At 42.1% G+C, this 19380-nt stretch overlaps 1 long non-coding RNA gene across 3 annotated transcripts in view; it reads right to left on the reverse strand.

Annotated features, from left to right (window-relative positions):
• The window catches only part of LOC110259527, a 185226-nt gene that overhangs the window by 164300 nt on the left and 1546 nt on the right, over positions 1 to 19380 (reverse strand). For 2 of the 3 annotated variants that reach the window (XR_002341966.1, XR_002341965.1), the window contains exon 2: positions 18744 to 18836. This is a non-coding gene — a long non-coding RNA (uncharacterized LOC110259527). Of the gene's footprint in view, positions 1 to 1448; positions 3269 to 18743; positions 18837 to 19380 lie in introns of those variants that run through there. The other variant, XR_002341967.1, reaches the window with a different exon arrangement.

Here is a 19380-nt window from a genome sequence, read left to right on the forward strand (position 1 = left end):
ACCCAGAATATATAAAGAATATCTATAAATCAGTGAAAGACAACACAATAGAAAAATTGACAGAGATTATGAACCAGTAAGTCACAGAAAAGATATGGCAAGCCAATAAAAACATTAATAGATGCTGAATCTCACAAGAAATTTTGGAAATGCAAATTTAAAATACTGATTTCCTCCCCCCCCATCATCATTCTGGCAAGAAACTGCAAAAATGAGCTCATACAACTCAAGAGCAATAAAATAATCCAATTTAAAAACAGACAGAGGCACTAAATAGATATTTTTCCAAATAAGATAGACAAGCAATGTATAGTTACATGAAAACATGCTCAATATTACTCATCAATTGAGGAAATGCACATCAAAACCACAACGAGGTACCACCTCATAGCTGTTAAAAAGACTGTCATGAAAAAGGCAAGAGGTAGTAAGTGTTGGGGAGAATGTGGAGAAAAAGCAACCCTTTTGTAATAGTGGGTGGGGTATAAATTGGTACAGCAATTATGGAAAAAGTATGGCAGTTCCTTGAAAATTAAAATGAGAATCCCACTTCCGGTTTTTTAGTTTTTTGAAGCCTCATACTGTTTTCCACAGCCAGTGCACCATTTCACATCCACCAAAGGAAGAATTAGGGTTCTTAGTCTCACCCAGGTGATGTGGGTTAGACTATACAACCTCTGTTTACATGTAGAATCGGAAGAATAATCTCCTACATTTATTTTGAGAATAAAATTAAAATAAAGTAAAATAAAAGAATTGCAAGCTTACTGCCTTGGCACAGAGTATTTTCTCAAGAAGCGGACAGACTACTGCTGCTGATGACAGTCATGTTGAGGATGATGCAGTGGTAGTAATGACAGCAGGTACTCACATTTCTCCGGCCAAGGACTCTGCTAATCCTTTCCATGCTTCTATCTCATCTTACCCTTGTGATCAGAGGTGTCATGCACTATAGTATACATTATAACATTGTGAATTCATAGGTGAGGGGACTGAAGATCAATGAGGTTTAGTAACTACTGGAAATCAACAAGTAATAGACTCTGGGAGTGGAGGTGAAATTTGACTGACTCCCAAGCTCTCACTCTTAAACACCCTTATTGATTCTTTTTTCCTTTGATCCAGGGGTCAGGAGGAGTGCCTTACCTGACTACCCATGGATACAAATTATCCAGACACATTCTAAACATTGTATCTTAAAGTGTGCTTGAGGGACTGCTTGTACCAGATTTACCTTCAGAACTAGAACCTGAGAATGGAACCCTGAATCACCATTCTTTTTTTCTTTTTAAAAACATATTCCACAGGTGACTCTAATGTACTCTGACTTTGGAGAGCCACAGATTTATCAACCAAATTATATGGCAGGAATGGGAAATGTGGCTTCCCAGATCTCACCCACACATGCTTTTTCTTTGTATAAGGATTGCCACCTATTTATTTTCAGGTGTTTTTTGGTTTTTTTCTTTCTCTTCCACTGTCAAGCATGAATCGTACCTTTATACCGTCCTTACCACCTATCCTGGACACATTCCTATGAAGACTTGGGGTTACCCTTGTCCCTGACCTTTATATCCCACTGAAAATTTAGCCAAGTTGAATTCAGTCTTTCCTAAGTTGTTAAAGAAATCACAGAAGGACATGTCCTCTAGATGAGTTATATAGCCCCGTAGACACATCAGTTTTGAGGAGTAAGCAAGCTGGGTCTGGGCCAAGGAAGAAGGCTGAGCATCTCTATCTCTACCTCTCAGGCTTCCTCTCTCCCTCCCTCCTTCCTCCATCTCTTCATCCTCCTTGTCTTGGGCAAAAATGGAGAGTGAATTTCTTACCTGCTCCCCTTCTCTAGCCATATCTTTTCAACTCCTGGCACCTCATCATTTCAAGGCCACTGTACATTCGTTCCTAAACATTTTCTCAACGTGCTAGCCCAGGGAAAAGCAGAACGAACACTGCAAGTCCTCCTCACAGCCTATACATGGAGCTTAAATGCTTCCTGTGTGGGAAACTTGACGTGTGTCTTCATTTGCTTGCTTTATTCTATTGCAGCAATCCAGGATGGCAGGCATGTTTGGCAATTCCCTTGAAACAGACCATCTATAATTTACAATGTCCCTTTCCTGTAGATGCACTTGCATGTGAGGTACCACAGCAAGATAATTTAGCCATTTGCCATCGTCCCTAGAAAATTAGAGTGAGCAGAAACGAAACCTCTCTCCAATGCAGCCAGCTTAGATAAAAAGGGAAACACAGGATAAAACTTGCTCTGTGCCACTCAGTCTTTGTCATGCTCTGGTCCAGACTTGTACATGAGGGTTGTTGATTTAACTTACATTCTTTGTTTTCAAACATGCATACAGCAGGGTCAGCAGGCAATGTGAGTTCCCCTCCCCCCCTTTCCCCTCCAAAGATTCCTGTCTGTGGGCTGTCCACAGATGTTTTCTGTTTGAAGCAGCAATGCACCCATAATTTATTTCTAACAAAAAAGCAAACAGCTTGCCTAGTGGCAATGCAGCTCTGATGGAAACTCCCCAGCTAGTCAAGGAGAGAATGTGGTTACTGTAAACATTTATTCCTCAGGAAGCAAGCCTCTTTCATCCCCTACCCTGTCAACCCTCCTTGCTGGCCTCTGACCAACCAGCCAGGACTTCAAAAGGAGCATGCTGGGGGAATCATGGGGGCTTTGGAGGGTGCACACCCGCTCCCTTGGTGGGACGGGCTCTCTGCCACTGTGGTATGAAGAAGCTTGAGTTCATGCTTACAGGATCTGGAGTGAGTTTCTGGGCCAAAGCCTGGCTAAAGTTCTCTTCAAGGGCAGATAGAAAGTGGGTACATCTCCATGGGAGAGGAGGCTTGAGGTGGGGTTGCCACATTTAGGAAATAAAAGTACAGAACACATAGTTATGTTTAATGACAAATTTTTTTTAGTACATCTCATGCAACATTTGAGGCATACCACAAAGTCCTTCATGGCATATCAGAAATTCATTTAGCTGGGTGTCCAGTGTTCTTTCTACCTATGCATTCTCTTGGGGAGTCTCTTCGACATATCTTGGGCCTCTCCTGGCTCTTTTCTTTCAGGGATCACTGTTTCTCCCTGCAGTCTGACCTGTTGCGAGATGCTTTCGGAAACTCTAAAAATGAAATATCCCTTCCCCCTCTCCTTTCTCCCAGGGGTTTCCAGGTGCAGAGATCTAGTGGAAGCTTTCCTTTCACTTTCTGGCAGGCAATTCTGAGCACAGAGCCAGATTCTCCCAGGGGGCAAGTTCCTCTGTGGGAGACAGAGAGGTAATTCTGCAGCGGTGTTAACTCCTTCAAGCCCGCAAGGTTCCAGTGAGGAGGACGCATGCTGCAGATAGGAACTCTAAGTATCAAATGTGGATGTCTATGTGCATAAGCTCTCAGCTCGGCTCATCCCTGTTCAACACACAGTGGCTGCCTTTTTTTTTTTTTTTTTTTTTTTTAATGTATAAATCAGACCAGCACCGATGGCCAAACCTACCCTTGTTGGCTTATTGCCAGAAACAACACCCGTGTGCCTGGACATGGGGCTGCAAACACCCCGTGCTCCAGGCTCAGATGTCTCCTTTGTAGGATGATTTTAAGTCGTGTTGCATAGAGTCCTCAGTGAAGCCTAAGCAGCCTGGATCCGGAGCCCTTTTAGCCCCACACCAGCTAGAGTGGTTCTGTTCTTAATGGTTTAATACTTAGGGTCTTAACTCAGGCCGTGTTTGAAAGCAAGGTTCTGGAGCTAAAAGTGAGTTTGAAGATGACTGACTGATGGAGGATGACCTCTCATCTCCCCAGCCACACCTCTGCTGGAAAAGCATGTCCACATTTCATCAGCGCTTTTCCAAACCCTTCCCGTGGCACTCCAGGCCTTCCGAGCACGGGCGCCACGCCCCTCTGGGTTCCCCTTACCCACCTCTGTGTGCCTCCTTCCCTTTATAGCAGATTGTCCCCTAAACAGCCTCACTCCCCTACTTCTCTCTCCAAGCCTCATTCCAGCTGGTTCCCCGTGGAGGAGTCCCCAGCTTCCCCTCCTTCTCCCAGAGTCGGAAATTTCTCCTTCCTCTACGTTTGCGGACAGGCTTGTTTGGACCCTGCTGTGAACACGGTCCTCATTCAGTCTTTGTGGATGCAATGCCCACACCACTCTCCATTTGAGCTCTTGGAGAGAAAGAAACGGGTCTACATCCCTCCCAAAAGCCAGTGCATGACCTGGCATACAGCTGTGTTTGAGGGACCTTCTCCTTGCCTGGGATGCTCCTTTTCTGCATCTCCCGTGCCCAACTCTTCCTCACCTTCAGGACCTGGATGGAAAACGTTTTCCTCAGGATGCAGTCCCTGACTCACCAAGCAACTGTGAGCACTCTGACCATATTATCACATTCCATTTATAATCATTTATTTAGATGCTCATCTTCCTCCCAGAAAGGGACATCCTCAAGGACAAACACTGTGCTCCCTGTCCTTCTAACGGTGCTCGGTGTCTCATGTTGAACTGGTCCTTAAATGATGGTTATTGAATGAATGCATGACTGAATGACAGAGACCAATGGACAAAGTTCAGTCCACCACTATGTCTTACACGTGAACAGGACAGTGGGGGAAGCTGTATTGCGTAGGAGATAATGAACATGAGCTCCGGACTCTGCCTGACTTTATTCTCCACTTACCAGATGTGTAATTTACTAGACGCGAATTAACCATGATGTGTCTCGCTTTTCTCCTGAGTAAAACAAGGATAATTATTCCATTGTCCTCATCAGATGATTCTGAGGCTCAAATCAGACCACCAAGTAAGTAAGGTGCTTCTGATCCCTGGGGGTGGGGGGCTAATTAAATGTTAACTGTCATGACAACGACTGCTGTCATTTATCTAATTAAGATGGCGAAGGCCCCTCTCCTCACCAAACAAACGAAAACGCCTCAATAATCAGTATCCTATCTTAGCAACATGACTCCATTTCCAGCATTCCTACAATATATGCAATTAACATGGCATGGCTTTTTTTTTTTTTTTTTTTTTTTTGTCTTTTTTAGGGCTGCACCTGCGGCATATGGAGGTTCCCAGGCTAGGGGTCGAATCGGAACTGTTGCTCCCATCCTACACCAGAGCCACAGCAACATCAGATCCAAGCTGCGTCTGTGACCTACACCACAGCTCATGGCAATGCCAGATCCTTAACCAACTGAGCAAGGGCAGGAATCAAACCCACAACCTCATGGTTCCTAGTCAGATTCGTTTCCACTGCACTATAACGGGAACTCCAGCTTATTATTAAATGTGTTAGGAGTCCATTTCCATCCTAGAACCAAAACAACTGCCTTGACACAAAGGCTATACCAATCCCCAAACCACAAGCAAGTTGAATATATCTTTCCTCCCTGACGCCATCACAGCTGTTTTGCTGTGGACATGTGCTGACTGCCCACAGGAAGGAGCCTGCAGATGGCGCTCTTCCATGCCCTGAGCCACCGTCCCAGCCCTAAGTAGGTGTACCCCATGTCCCGAAAGGTTCTTAGAATCAGCACCTCACATGACCCACACAGAGGCAGAATCGCGAAGGGTCCCTCTTAGTAACGAGACATAGAATCAGTGACAGCTGGGGCAGCTGACTCTCAGGGCTCTATCTTTCTCTACTGGGCTGCCATTATAGCAGTCCTTGTCTGACTGCCGAAGGGCCTTAGCTCCATAGATTCTTATACAGCAGGCTCTCTGGATCCATAGCTTCCACATCCATGAAGTCGACCAAGAGCAGATTGAAAATATTTTGGAAAAAAATCACAGAGTTGCAAAAAGCAAAACTTGAAGGTGCCATAACCAGCCACTACTGATATAGCATTTGCACTGTATTAGGTACTATAAGTAATCCAGAGATGCCTGAAAGTATACAAGAGGACAGAGTATATGTAAATATTAAGCCATTTTATGTAAGGGACTTGAGAACCCATGGATGTTTGGTTCTGGGGGTTCTGGAATCAGCCCCCACTGATACCAAGGGATGACTATAATTACCTGAGCTTCAGGAGCTCTCAGATTCTCTAGGCATAGGTTGTGTTCCTTGATGGCTTGGTTCCTAGCCAGTACCTGTGTCTATGAGGAAAGGAATTGGCTTGTGGAAGGAAATACATCAGCTTTGGCTGCCACCTGTCTCTTCTCTTAGGCACTTCATAGGCTTGTGGCTGGGATAGATAAAAACAAGAGAAGATAGGAAAAATGACAGCCTACATGGGGAGTCCTCAGAATCCCAGAATGCGAAGAGATTTCACAAAGACGTGGCCCACAAACCACCCGTGGCCACAGCTGCCTATTCAGATTACAACAGGGCCAGATAAGAGCTTCTTCCAGCTTCCAGGACAGACAGAAGAGATCAGGAGCACAGCGTGGCCACTTGTCTGGGAAGGAAATGTGTGGAATTCACATTTCATGTGTGCTCCATCAGGGAAAAAGTACTTGGCACACGCTAGGAAATAAAGGATAAAATTCCTCTTATTCTTTACAGTCACTGATTATCCTCCCTCAAGACATAAGAGAGGAAGGGGATTTAGGGGAAGGAGAAGAACTTGATTTGTTTTACTCAGCCGTTTCACGCCTGCATGACGCTGCACTAGGAAAGAGCCCTAGGCTGGAGATTAGCCTTGACACCTAGGTCACTGGATCTTGGAACTCGCTTCAGCACTCCCATCCACAGAGTGAAGTGCACTAAAGAACTCCCCAGAGCATCTTAAAAATGCAAATTCTTGGGAAGGGGTGCCTACACCTGCCTCTCTAACAAAACTCCCAGATGGTTAGAATTCCAGTGATCCTCAGACGGCTCTTTGATTTCCTATGTCCTTCGAGATCCCCCCAACCCTAAAATGCCATGCTCAGTGATTCTACATGTCAGCAGAGTGGTAAAAAGATATTTCAAGGTTTGGTCACAAGGACCCGGATATTCATTTCTCCTTAAGTTTGTTATCTCCCTTAGCTATTCTTTGTATTTTAAAGTTATCCCCCTTCAAATCCTTCTCTTCCATGTGGGCTTATGGTTGACAACAAAAGGTGGACAGTGATGGCCAAAGAGAGATTAAGAGATGAGCATCTGTCGCATCAAAATATATCACTTTCAAGTCAGCAAGTGTAAAACCGAGGTGGGAAGGAGATCTGAGAGAGACCTGGACTTGAGGTAGAGCCAGATTTAAAAGGCACACGTGGAATCAGTTTTAGACTCACTTCCTCCACCTTCTCAGTAAAGGTTTCCTCAAAGGACTCAGCATGTACATCAATAAAACAGGCAGAAGTCCACATGACCTGAGAACTGGTCACCCAGTTTTTCAGGCACTGCTATGAAGGAAATGCAAAGACAAGTTATTGCAAATACCTTGTTATATATGTGCAAACGTACACAAATATCCATGGGACTATGGCTCTATAAGGAAAACAGAGCCTTCATCAGTCTTTTTCATCTCATGTCCTCAAGGCCTAACACAATACCTGGCACTTCATAGATGCTCATTAATATTTACAGAAGAGAAGAATGCTATTATTCTTTAAATAAATCAGTATAAAAGAAATAATAAAAAATAAAATGTAACGTTCCATTTTTAATTGTCCCTTGGGTAGCAATTTTAGAAGGTGTACTTTGTCCTTTAATTGCCAAATTCAGGTGCTCCCACTCTTTGCAGTGCCCGGAGGTAAACTTGTTGGTTTCCGTATTCAACACATTGTATCCATCTAGCAAGGGGGCTACAAAGATGAAACAGACATTGCACTCAGGGAGCTGACAACCTGGTATATAACTGCAACCTGTGTGAGATCTGAGAGCTTTCAGAAAGCATTTGGTAAAGGTAGCATGTAGTTTTATTTAGAAATTGATACAACCTCTTAGTCATGAACTTCATTCTCTCCAAAGGAAGAAAAAGAAAGGTTTCTTCAAAGCATGTATAAGCCAACAGAGAAACCTTGGATCTCAAAAATAAAACAGCTCCCAGTCTAGAAAATAACTGGATTTCCTTTTCTATCTGCATTCCCCTCCTGCCCTCCTTCTCCCCGCACCACCCCCTCCACCACCAAATGGCAAAACTTTTCAGGGCCTACTTGGTTTCAAATCAAGCATCTTTCTAACCACTGTTCATCACAGGCACAGGCAACAAATTCCAACTCAAATGCCTCTGAGAAATAAGCAACAACCTTTCCAAATGATTAAATAGTGATAGACATTGATAACATTTCTCATGAGAAATATTAAAATTCCTACCTGCCAATAACACCTAGAACCATCCTGTTTCACCAGCCCCATCCACGTCATAAGCCCAAGAAGCCTCTCAGCTGGTAGGACTTCCTGACCACTCGTAGATGGATGCTTGTTGGCTCCAAAATAGCTGCCACCAAATAAAGTGAGAACCAACTCTGTCTCTGTCAGAAAAGCAAGAGTCTGGCCAGGCATTGGCTGTTGGAGATGGAACTGGGTGGGCTTTATGGGCTCTTGGTTCCCCAAAACAATGGTTTCAACTGCCCCACCATTTAGTACCATCTATGGCTCCCTTTCCTTCTCCTTTTTGGCAGACAAAAGTTGAAATGCAAAGTGAGAGTTGACTTTTTCTTTCTTTTTTTTTTTTCTTTTTTAGGTGCACCCGAGGCATATGGAAGTTCCTGGGCCAGGGATGGAATCCAAGCCACAGCTGCAAGCTGCACCAAGCTGCGGCAATGTCAGATCCTTCAACCCACTGTGCCAGACCAGGGACTGAACCTGTGCCACCACAGAGATGTCACTGGATCCTTAATCCTGCACCATAGCAGGAATTCCAAGAGCTGAGTTTTCTAAGGCTACCAGATAAAGCTCCAAACGATCATTTCTTTCATAATATACCAGCATGTATTTCGCTGTCATTTAATGTAATTTTAATGAAAATTTTAAGAAATGAAATAAAGCTATTTAGAGAAATTTAGGAGTCTAGTTCTATAGCAACTCTGGTTGTTCTAATAGTATCAAACAATATCAAACATTTGGGCTAGAAGCCTAAGCAGAGGTGGTACAGCTCTTTAAAGGGCATTTTGGAAATTTCTAGTAGTGTCTTGGTTATACAATGATTAGAAAGCACTGCTTGAATTTGCGGGATATCTGGGGGGTTTCAGACATCCTGACTTTGACAATTTGGCATAAGGGAGAATTCTCCCAAAATGTCTGAGATTTCCTCACCTTCCAAAAGGATGATCCTATAGCTTAGAATCTATTGATAATTATCTTAGCATAGAACTGTTGTTTTCACATAAATTTAAGGGTTTTTTTCTTTCTGTTGGTTCTGATATAAAACAATTTTTTAAGCAATGCAAATTAAGAGATGGGCTTTTGTTTTCTTTTTTCACTTTATCCATAACATTGCCAAGCACTGTTCACCATTTCAGAAAAATCACAGCTTTCAGCAACTACTCGTGGTATTTGAATAAGTACTATTGGTAACTACTACTTCCCTATCACATTCATGGTGATTCAACATACACAGGTAAGCATATAGCTACTTTGTATGTCTTCAAGTGAAGGTAGGACTGGGCATTTCACAGATTAAAATACATAGCATTTCACAGTAAATTGCATGTATTTCTTTTTCATATTACAGTAAGACATTTTAATTTTTTTCAACTGTTAATAGTATGTATACAAATAAGTACATTATCTATGAATTTCATTTCACTTCAGGAAAGAAATGGAAGAGAATTACAAAAAGAGGTAGTTAGATAATGTATTACATTCCTAATCCTTTTAAAAATCTGCCTAACATGAACTGCAACACGCAAACAGGTGATAACCACCATCCCAGGTCAAACTAGAATTTTGCGAGCATTACAGAGACTTGCTTCAGACCCCTCTCAAAGATCATCTCCTTCTACAGGAAGGCACCCATAACCTCTAGGCTTTCATGAAGACCTCTTTATAATTCCCCATCTAAGCCTTCCTTCCTAAAGACCAGTGAGGTTGCTCTTCCTCTCTCCTTCTCTCTCTCTTTGACTTGCCCATGAACACAATCACAGGCTGGATGATTATTATATCTGGCTTCTTTTGCTGGATATTATTATGTTAATGAGATTTATTTACATTGTTGCATCTACCTAGTATTCATCACTTTTTATTGTTGCACAATGTTCCATTGTATGACCATACCACAATTTACTTTTTCATTCTACTGTTGATGGACATTAGGCTGTTTCCAGGTTTTGGTGATTACAAATAATGCTGTGAACATTCCTATCCTGCTTCCCGATGTGTCTGTGCATAATCTTTTGAGGAGTATGGTTAGGAATGATAGGTAAAATGCAGGAAATCTGGTTACATTTGAACTTCACATAAACAATAGACTTTACTTTTTACTATAAGTATGTCTGAAATAGTGTACGGAGCATACCTATACTGAATATTTATTTGCTAGATCTGGCAACCCTAAGTATGAACCTCTGAGTGGGAATTGCTCTGTTATAGAATATATGTGTCTTCGCGAGATAATGCTAAGGTGTTTTACTAAGAGGCTGAATTAAATCACACCTTCTTTAAGAGTGTATGAGAGTTTTGTTGTCATAAACTCATGTCCACATGTAGGTGGGTCTTTTTCTGGACTCTCTTCTATTCTATTGCACTCTTAACTCATTCTGATATTCATACCATACGGTAATAATTACATAATGATAGTGAGTCTTGATTTCGGGTAAAGCAAGTTCTCCCAACTGTTCTTCTTTAAAGTGTCTTAGATATTTTTGATCCCTTGAAACTCCATATAGATTTCAAAATCAGCTTGGAAAGTTTCAACAAGAACCTGCTGGTATTTTGATCGTTATTTAATCTATAGAACAATTATTAAGGATATCTTCACAATATTTTGCCATCTAATCCATAAATACCATGTATTTACTCCTCTTTTTAAAATCATTTTATCCTTTATCTTACATACCAGTTATTTTAAAGCTCCAGAATTCCAGTAATGCATCTATTCCTGGATCTATTATCTTCTTTTCCTTTTGACCACGGATTACATTTTATTGTTCCATGATGTGTTTCAAATTTTTATATGTTGAAAGATAAGAGAAACACAAGTAAACAATGTAATTCTTAGAAAAGGCCATATTGCTTTTGAACGGCTGACAGAAAGGGGCACGGAGGAATCTGATCTGTAGGTAAACCGGGTCTAGCCTTGTCACCCCTTTAATTAGATTCAGCTCACCACTGATTCAAACGTTCTAAGGGAGCAGTTATGACATTGCATTCAGCACAAATTAGGATATGACCCTCAGCAGGCACTGAAGGTTTCTTTATGCTTCACAGCTGAGCCACCATTTGTCTGAACCATGGGAGATCTTACTTTGCTTGACAGCCTGGCTGCCAGGTTTGGGGGTCACTGAGGAGTTCTTTTTTACTCTTCCCTTAGAAACTGTGTATGACTAGGTCACTTTGCTGTACAACAGAAATTGAAGAAACACTGTAAATCAACTATACTATAATTAAAAAAAAAAAAAAAGAATTTCCGCTTTCTACATGCTTCAGAATCTTTCTCTCTCTTCCTCTGTCCTGCTTCAAAGGGCCCATGTACCTCAGCAGCATTTTTCTTCACTAGACTTCAGAAGGCAGCTTTAGCGCACTTGATAGTAATGTTTTTGTTTACTTTATCTTCTGTTGGCTTATTACAGCCCTATGGAAATACAATTGATTATGTATATTGAGCTTGTATCTAGTAACGCTGTTCAATTTGCTTGTTAATTCTAATAGCTCTTCAAGGTAGTGATTGCATCTGTTAAGGAAAGGAAAAGGTTGCAACTGGTGTGATAAATACAGGAGGCTCATCTCTGATGGAAAGATTCTACCACTTAATGTGGTTGGTGGATCAAGGGTGTCTCCCTTATTATTCTTTACACCTCCTTGTACATCTTCTTAAATAACTTTATATCTTTTTGTACATCAGATCATTTTTGAACATTTTAATTAAGAATAAGAGAATATTTAAATATTATTTTAAAAAAAAGTGTGGAGTTCTGATGTGACTTAGTGGGTTAAGCATCTGGCATTGTCACTGCAGTGGCTTGGGTCACTGCTGTGGCATGGGTTCAATCCCTGGCCCAGGAAGTTCTGCATGCCATGGGCACAGAAGAAAAAAAAAAAAAAAAAAAAAAAAAAGGAGTGTGACTTCTTGAACCAAATTCCTGGGTTTACATTCAAACTCTGCCACTTGCTAGCTATATGACACTGGGCAAGATTTTTTTCCCACCATTTCCTCACCTATAAAATAAGAAATAATAATAGCATGTACTTCACAGTTTTGTTGTGCAGATTAAATGAGTTTATACATGCACAGCACTTACAATCGTGCCTGCACTTAAAAAGTACTGTATAGATATCAGTTCTCACTGCCTCCCCATTGTCCCTGTGCTCTAGACTCAGCAAAGACTTTCCCCACAGCCCTGAACATACTTCTGCCTTTCTTCACCTGGCTAACACCTCCTTATTCCTCAACTCTGAAGTCACATACTGCTGCCTTGAAAAATGGAACCCTCACCACCACCACCACCATCAAGGCTCCCCCCCAGGGACATAGCAAATTCTACAGCCCTCCTACTGCCACCAAACAGTAAGCATCAACAAGTACTGCCCTCCGTTACATATGAAAAATGCCAGAATTCCTTATCTAAAGGAGAATTTCAGTATACGCCAACATTTGTACTAAATTAACCTATTAGGCTCTATTAGATTGTATCCTTGGTTAATTCTAAATACTCTAAGAGATAGATTTTTTTTTCCTATAGAAAAAAGGTTTTAAATTTTTTGTAAAAATTGCATGTGCTGTCATAAATTGCAGCTGGATTTTATTTGCATACTATCAGGTTTCTCAAAGTTTAGTGCAGTAATTAGATACTGCTGTCATGATGGGAGTGTGGAGCTTGGCCAGGGCTGTTTTTTGCAATGCTGTTGCCATCTCAAACTTTACCCTCTCCTTTGGAAGCTTCCCATACTTTCCTTTGGTGCCAGTATTTAAAAAAAAAAAAAAAACTGTGGAAAAATATAATCATCATCCAGACTCTGAGAAAAGAGATTTGCACAGAGACATGTTGAACTAGTACAGAGAGTCATCTGTTTGAGAGTAGAGACGTTTTGCCTGGACGAGGGGATGGTTGGTGCCTTCCTCATCTTCCTAGGCCTTAGGAGGTCACGCTTCAGTGCCTGGAGACCCATTTCTTTTTCCTTGTCACCACCAATTTATTTAATGATGCTGAGAAAACTCCTCAGTTTCCTAAGCTTTGAATTAGTGCCTTTTGGAGATGAGCTTATAGATCAGAGGTTAACAAAGATTCACCTCTTTCTTTTAGTCTAAAGGGCCACCTCTATGGGCCATATGATCTCTTTTGCAGTTACTTAGCTTTGCTGCTATAGTGTGAAAGCCACCAGAGCAATTCATCAATGAAAGAGCATGCCTATGTGCCAATTTTATTTTCCAAAACAGGTGGCCGGCTGGATTTGATCTTTGGGACACAGTTTCTGATCAATGCTATAGATGATCACCTAGTAAATAAGAACATCATGTGTGCATTTGTTGGTTTATTCACTTACCTATTCAAAGAATATTTATCAAGGGTTGCTATGTGCACTGGGCACCATTCAAGGCACTGGAGACAGAGCAGCAAACCAGACAGGTAAGGATCCTAGTTTCCAAAACTTGACTTTGACAAATGACAAACAATAAATAAGTAAACAAATAATTTTGGATCATTGTAGGTGCTTTGAATATATTAAAACTGATGTGTGATGGGCAGTATCTGGGACCTACAGGAAAATGTGCATAGTATTTGGAATACGAGTCAAAGGAGGTGACCTTGAACAGAGGCTATGTGTCTAGGCATCGCCACCTTGTAAACATTATCTTTAACACTCATGACAATACCACAAGTTGCATTATTACACTGTTTTTATAACAAAAATCTCAGAGGCTTCAAGAAGATAACATGCCTGCAATTCAGAACTATTAATGACTGAGCTGGGAGTCGAATCCATGTTCACTTGTCTCCAAGGGCCAAGCATTTCCTGTTTCTCCCAGGAACAAGAAACTTTTCCAAGAGGGCCCCCTGCAATGCCCATGCAGAGGTCAAGGAGCTATGGGAAATCAGAATTGGAAAGAAACCAAGAGACTCCTTCATTCATTCACCCTTTCACTCAAGTATCATTCACTTCACTAACACACGTTTGCTGAGCATCTGCTGCAGACCGGGTACAAGTGAGGATGTGGTGACGAGCCAAACAAATAAGGTATCTGACCACAGGGATGCTGGAAAAGGTTGAAAACCTACTCGGCTGAGGTAGAGGAAGCTCAGATTTGTACCTGTGCCGATTTGTGTGGTGTAAATAGTTCCCCTGGGGCAGAGTTCAAGCCACAAGCTTGTGGTGAGATGGCTCGCACAATTCCTAAAAATCTGAGAGTTGGTGTTTGTGACCAGATCTGCACACTCCATGCTGCAGGTGTTCTGTGCTGACCATCTACTGGGGACTCCGACAAGGAAACAGACCATTTTAATAGAGGGTAAGAAACGGTTACGGGGGTTGGAGGTAGGAGGTTTCCAGTGCTGAATTAGTGCAAGGAATTGGCATTTAAACTCTGGCATGAAAACACAAAGAAAGCATAAAAGCAACTGGTGTGATACACTTGACACCAAAGATGAAGATATTTGGAGACACACGTCTTCTGATAGACAGAAATCTCCACTTTCTGTAGAAATCTTTGTCATCTTGTTGCACACTCCAAATGGTTATTGGACCAAATTGTGTAGACTGTTGTTTTAATTGTCAACTTTACTTGCTAAAAAGGAGCCTGATTTAACTCAAGCTTTGGGGTTCTAGGGTCATTCTTGCTGCTAACTGGTCCTCTGACTGTGGGCCAGTGATTTGATTCTGTGTGTGCTGGTGTCCTGACCACCTGAGCAACATCAAGTGTCAGCGCCTCACGGTTAAACCTCTCCAATCATAAATGTCTTATTTAGACGAAGCAACTTTTTTCTGTCCCCTTCAGTGAGCATGCTTAGATAACAGGCATAATTGACAAGATGGGATTCCATTCAGGCATCCCCCAGGCTACTCTCATTTTTCAAACCCTAATAGAACCATTTAGAGAAGGCCCAACTTAGAGCTGAAAATCTAGCAAGGCCCAAATAAGTAAAAAATGCCCATAAAACCCACAGTATTTTAAAACCAAGACAGGACAGGAACACCAGTGCCACATGGGAGGCCTTTTGAAAATGTCAGCAGCTCTAAAATAGTTCATGAACCAAAACAAATACCGGGATGCACAGGACGGGAGGACGTTTCCAGTCACACCTGCAGGCCTTTGTTCTTTCCTAACACCCACTCTCTTTGTAATGAGATGGTGACGAGGACCTGTTCCCACAGGAGCCAGAAACACCAGGAAACTGGTGACGCAAGGACCCCTGGAGGTGTAACTGCCTTTCTGGAACTGCCCACGGCCAGGGTCTTTAAGCGTGTTCAGCTTGCATCCCTGGCTTTCCTGATCTCCTAGGGGAGGCCGAGGTCCACCGCTGATTCCACGGAGCCTCTCTTTCGACCGCCATCCCATTCAGCTTGCCTCTTCTGCAGGGATCCATGTGGGCAGGCAGCTCAGGACGGCTCTAGCACAGAGCTCGGCCATTCCAGGTCTTGCCTCACTTCATTTTTAAGGCAGGCTTCCATACAGGGGATGGAGATGTGATGACTGAAAGGACTGCAGCTGCAACCTGAAAATCCCTTATGTATGGTTGTTTCAAACATGTGCACTGGATTCATTTGGAATTCATTCCCCTGACTTCAGTTCAAAGGCAACACCTAGGGGTCTTCGGAACACGTGGATGTGGGGGCTGCGATGAAGGCCTCGTCTGTGTCTACAACGCCCAAACCAGACAGATAAGAAACTCGGATTCTCCACCCAGCCCACCCTCCCTGAGGTGGTTAACCACAGAATGACCGAGTCCATACTCCACTGCGTTCTTTGTAAACCAAACTTCACTCCACATCAGAAAGCTTCTATGCAACCTGCTGGAAATGTCCATCCGAGTATCAGCAACGGCACATTCAACCAGAACGACTGGCAGGCAGTACAGGTCACACATTTAGTCGGAGAGACAAAGTGGTAAGTGCAGGCCTTGGGGACAAGAGGCGGTTTCTGCTTCGTTCCCACAGGTTGTTGCCATGTGGCAATGTAAGTCTGGTGCTATAAGATCTGCTAACTTTTCAAAGGAATCCTGCAATCTGGATGTTGATATAAATTCCTTGATTTTTAACTGCCCACAATTAATTAAATTGTTTTCAACCCATGGGCCAAACACATCTGTGGGCTTGAAGCTGAAATACAGACTCCAAGTTTTCACTCTCGGGAAGTGACGGAACTACTTTCTACAACAACCTGTAATTTTGGAGATTTTTGCCACACCTTAAAAATGTTGCCAAGTTTAACCTTCCATCCCTGCCATGCAACCTTCTTTTTTTAATAGATTTTATCTAATGATAGCATGCATTCAGGAAAGTCCATATATCATAGGCACACAGGTTCATATTATAACTAACATTCAGGTCTGGAAATAGAACATGATCTGCCTCCTAGAAGCCCCCCTTCCCGTCACCACCCACCCCTGCAAGATTAACATGAGTGCAGAGACTTTTTCCGTTTCCTTTTTTTCTAAGTAAGGTCAAATTAATGCATCAAATGAATGCTGGCTGTGCATGAATTAGTTATAGTAATGCAAATTATGAATTGCAAAGGCACAATGTACATATATAGTTGCCACGCTAGGAACCTTGGTCTCATATTTCAGGCAAAGTACCAGCAGGGTTTCATGCTGAGAAAACTGGACAGCTGCATGTATATCAATGAAGCTAGAATGCACCCTCACACCATGCACAAAATAAAACTAAAATGGCTTCAAGACTTAAACATAAGATAAGACATCATCAAACTCCTAGAAGAGAACATAGGCAAAACATTCTCTGACAAAAACCATACAAATTTTTTCTTAGGTCAGTCTCCCAAGGCAACAGAAACAAAAACAAACAAATGGGACCTAATCAAATTTACAAGCTTTTGCAGAGCAAAGGAAACCATAAAAAAAGAAAAAGAAAAGAAAAAACAACCTACAGAATCAGAGAAAAGAGTTGCAAATGATGCAATTGACAAGGACTTAATCTCCAAAATATACAAACAACCCATACCACTCAACAACAACAACAAAACAAACAAAAAACCCATTCAAAAAATGGGCAGGAGACCTCAATAAACATTTCTCCAAAGAAGACATATGGATGACCAGAAGGCACATGAAAAAAATGCTCAACATCACTGATTATTAGAGAAAATCAAATCAAAACTAGAATGAGGTACCCCCGCACACCGGTCAGAACAGCCATCATTAACAATGGGCTCTCAGCTAGAGAGGGTGTGGAGAAAAGGGAACCCTCAAACACTGTTGGGAAATGTAAATGGGTACAACCACTTTGGAAAAAGATATGGAGGCTCCTCAGAAAACTAAATGTAGAACTACCATACGATCCAGCAATCCCACTCCTTGGCATATGTCCAGACAAAACTTTCATTCAAAAAAATGCATGCCCCCCCAACTATGTTCATGGCAGCACTATTCACAATAGCCAAGACATGGAAACAACCTAAGTGTCCAGTGATAGATGAATGGATTAAGAAGAGATGGTTCATGCAAAATGGAAAACTACTCAGCCGTAAAAAGAACAAAGTAATTCCATCTGCAGCCACATGAATGGAACTAGAGATTCTCATACTAAATGTAGTAAATCAGAAAAAGACAAATACCATATGATATCATATATATGTGGAATCTAAAACATAATCCATAATGAACTTATCTACAGAACAGAAACAGACCCACAGACGTGGAGAACAGATGTGTGGTTGCCAAGCGGGGAGGGGGAAGGGAATGGGATTGACTGGGAGTTTGGGGTTAGTTGACACAAACTATTACATTTAGAATGGATAAGCAATTGAGGTCCTGCTGTATACGGCACAGGGAACTGTGTCCAGTCTCTTGGGATAGAAGATGATGGGGGGAGATAGGAGGAAAAGAATGTGTATATATATGTATGACTGGGTCACTGTGCTGTACACCAGAAAAATGGCACAACATTATAAATCAACTATATTTGATTTAAAAAAAGAAAAGAAAAAGAATGACAGCCTTGACCAATTTTTCCATTCCACTTTGTCCATACAAGAAAAGCCACAGGAAAGGCTCTGAATTCATAGCCTTTCTGTCACCTTATCCAGGTCATCTGAGCCAAATGCTTCCCTAATGTCATGTAGATAAAATCCAAATCCTTGTGTAGTTTTCTAGTCTCTATGAATTGAGTAGCAAGGTGTTAACACCATTTTTTTCATGAACTCAGCAATATGTACAAGATACAGGACTTTGCCTCAGCGCACATGTATATCTTACCAAGTTTATGACAATCAACCAGCCCTGCTGTGCTTTGCCTTCTCAATATGTTTTTCTTTTCTTCCTTCAGCAATCATCCTGCAGTTTAAATATTCTCGTCCTCACACCCTTTGTTTTGAAAGCAACCTGAATCTGGCATCCATTTTTTTTAAGTGAGAAATAAATAGTCTGTGAAATGTGTTATGGCACATTTGGCACAAGATGCTAAAACAAAAAGACAGGGGTCTGTGGGCTTTGTGTCAAAACACACGCCAGCACTTGGTGAGAGCAGTCCTGGTGAACTTACCATGGATCGTGATTGCTTCCAGATTGACTCAGCTGCTGTCCATCTGCTCGGGCTGCCCGCTCCAATTCCAAGCTGTTCCTCCTCCATGCCAGGCTGAGGGGCAAAGAAATCACCACGTTACACCCACCACACGGCCCGGGCCCCTCTGGCTGGATCTCTCCGTAACTGTGTCATTGACCACTGCACGAAGTGCCCTTTAAAATCCCACTTCCTTCATCTACGAAACACAATTCAAGTAACACAGAGACGGCTTTTCACTTACATAAAAAGATTGCTTGCAATTGCCACTGCTTGACTAAGACAACCTCTGCTTAAGGAGAATGAGGACATGGAAATTTTCATACAATGCTGGAGGCAGCAGAAACCCAATGAAACATTCTAGAAGGTTACCATAACCTCGGAGGCAGGACTTTGGTCTCCATGGCTTCTGCTCCTAACATGACAAAGGGGGCCTTGCCATGGAATTAAGGATACTAGTCAGTTAGCTTTACAATGGGGAGATTATTCTGTATTATCAGATGGGCCCAGGGTGATTACAGGAGCCCTGAACATCCTAAGAGGAGACAGAGAGATGCAGGCAGTGTGAGAAGGCTCTGACACCATTGCTGGCACTGAAACAGGCAAGTTTGGCACAGGT

Source organism: Sus scrofa, chromosome 2 (assembly GCF_000003025.6).
Source record: "Sus scrofa isolate TJ Tabasco breed Duroc chromosome 2, Sscrofa11.1, whole genome shotgun sequence".
Classification (NCBI taxonomy): domain Eukaryota; kingdom Metazoa; phylum Chordata; class Mammalia; order Artiodactyla; family Suidae; genus Sus; species Sus scrofa.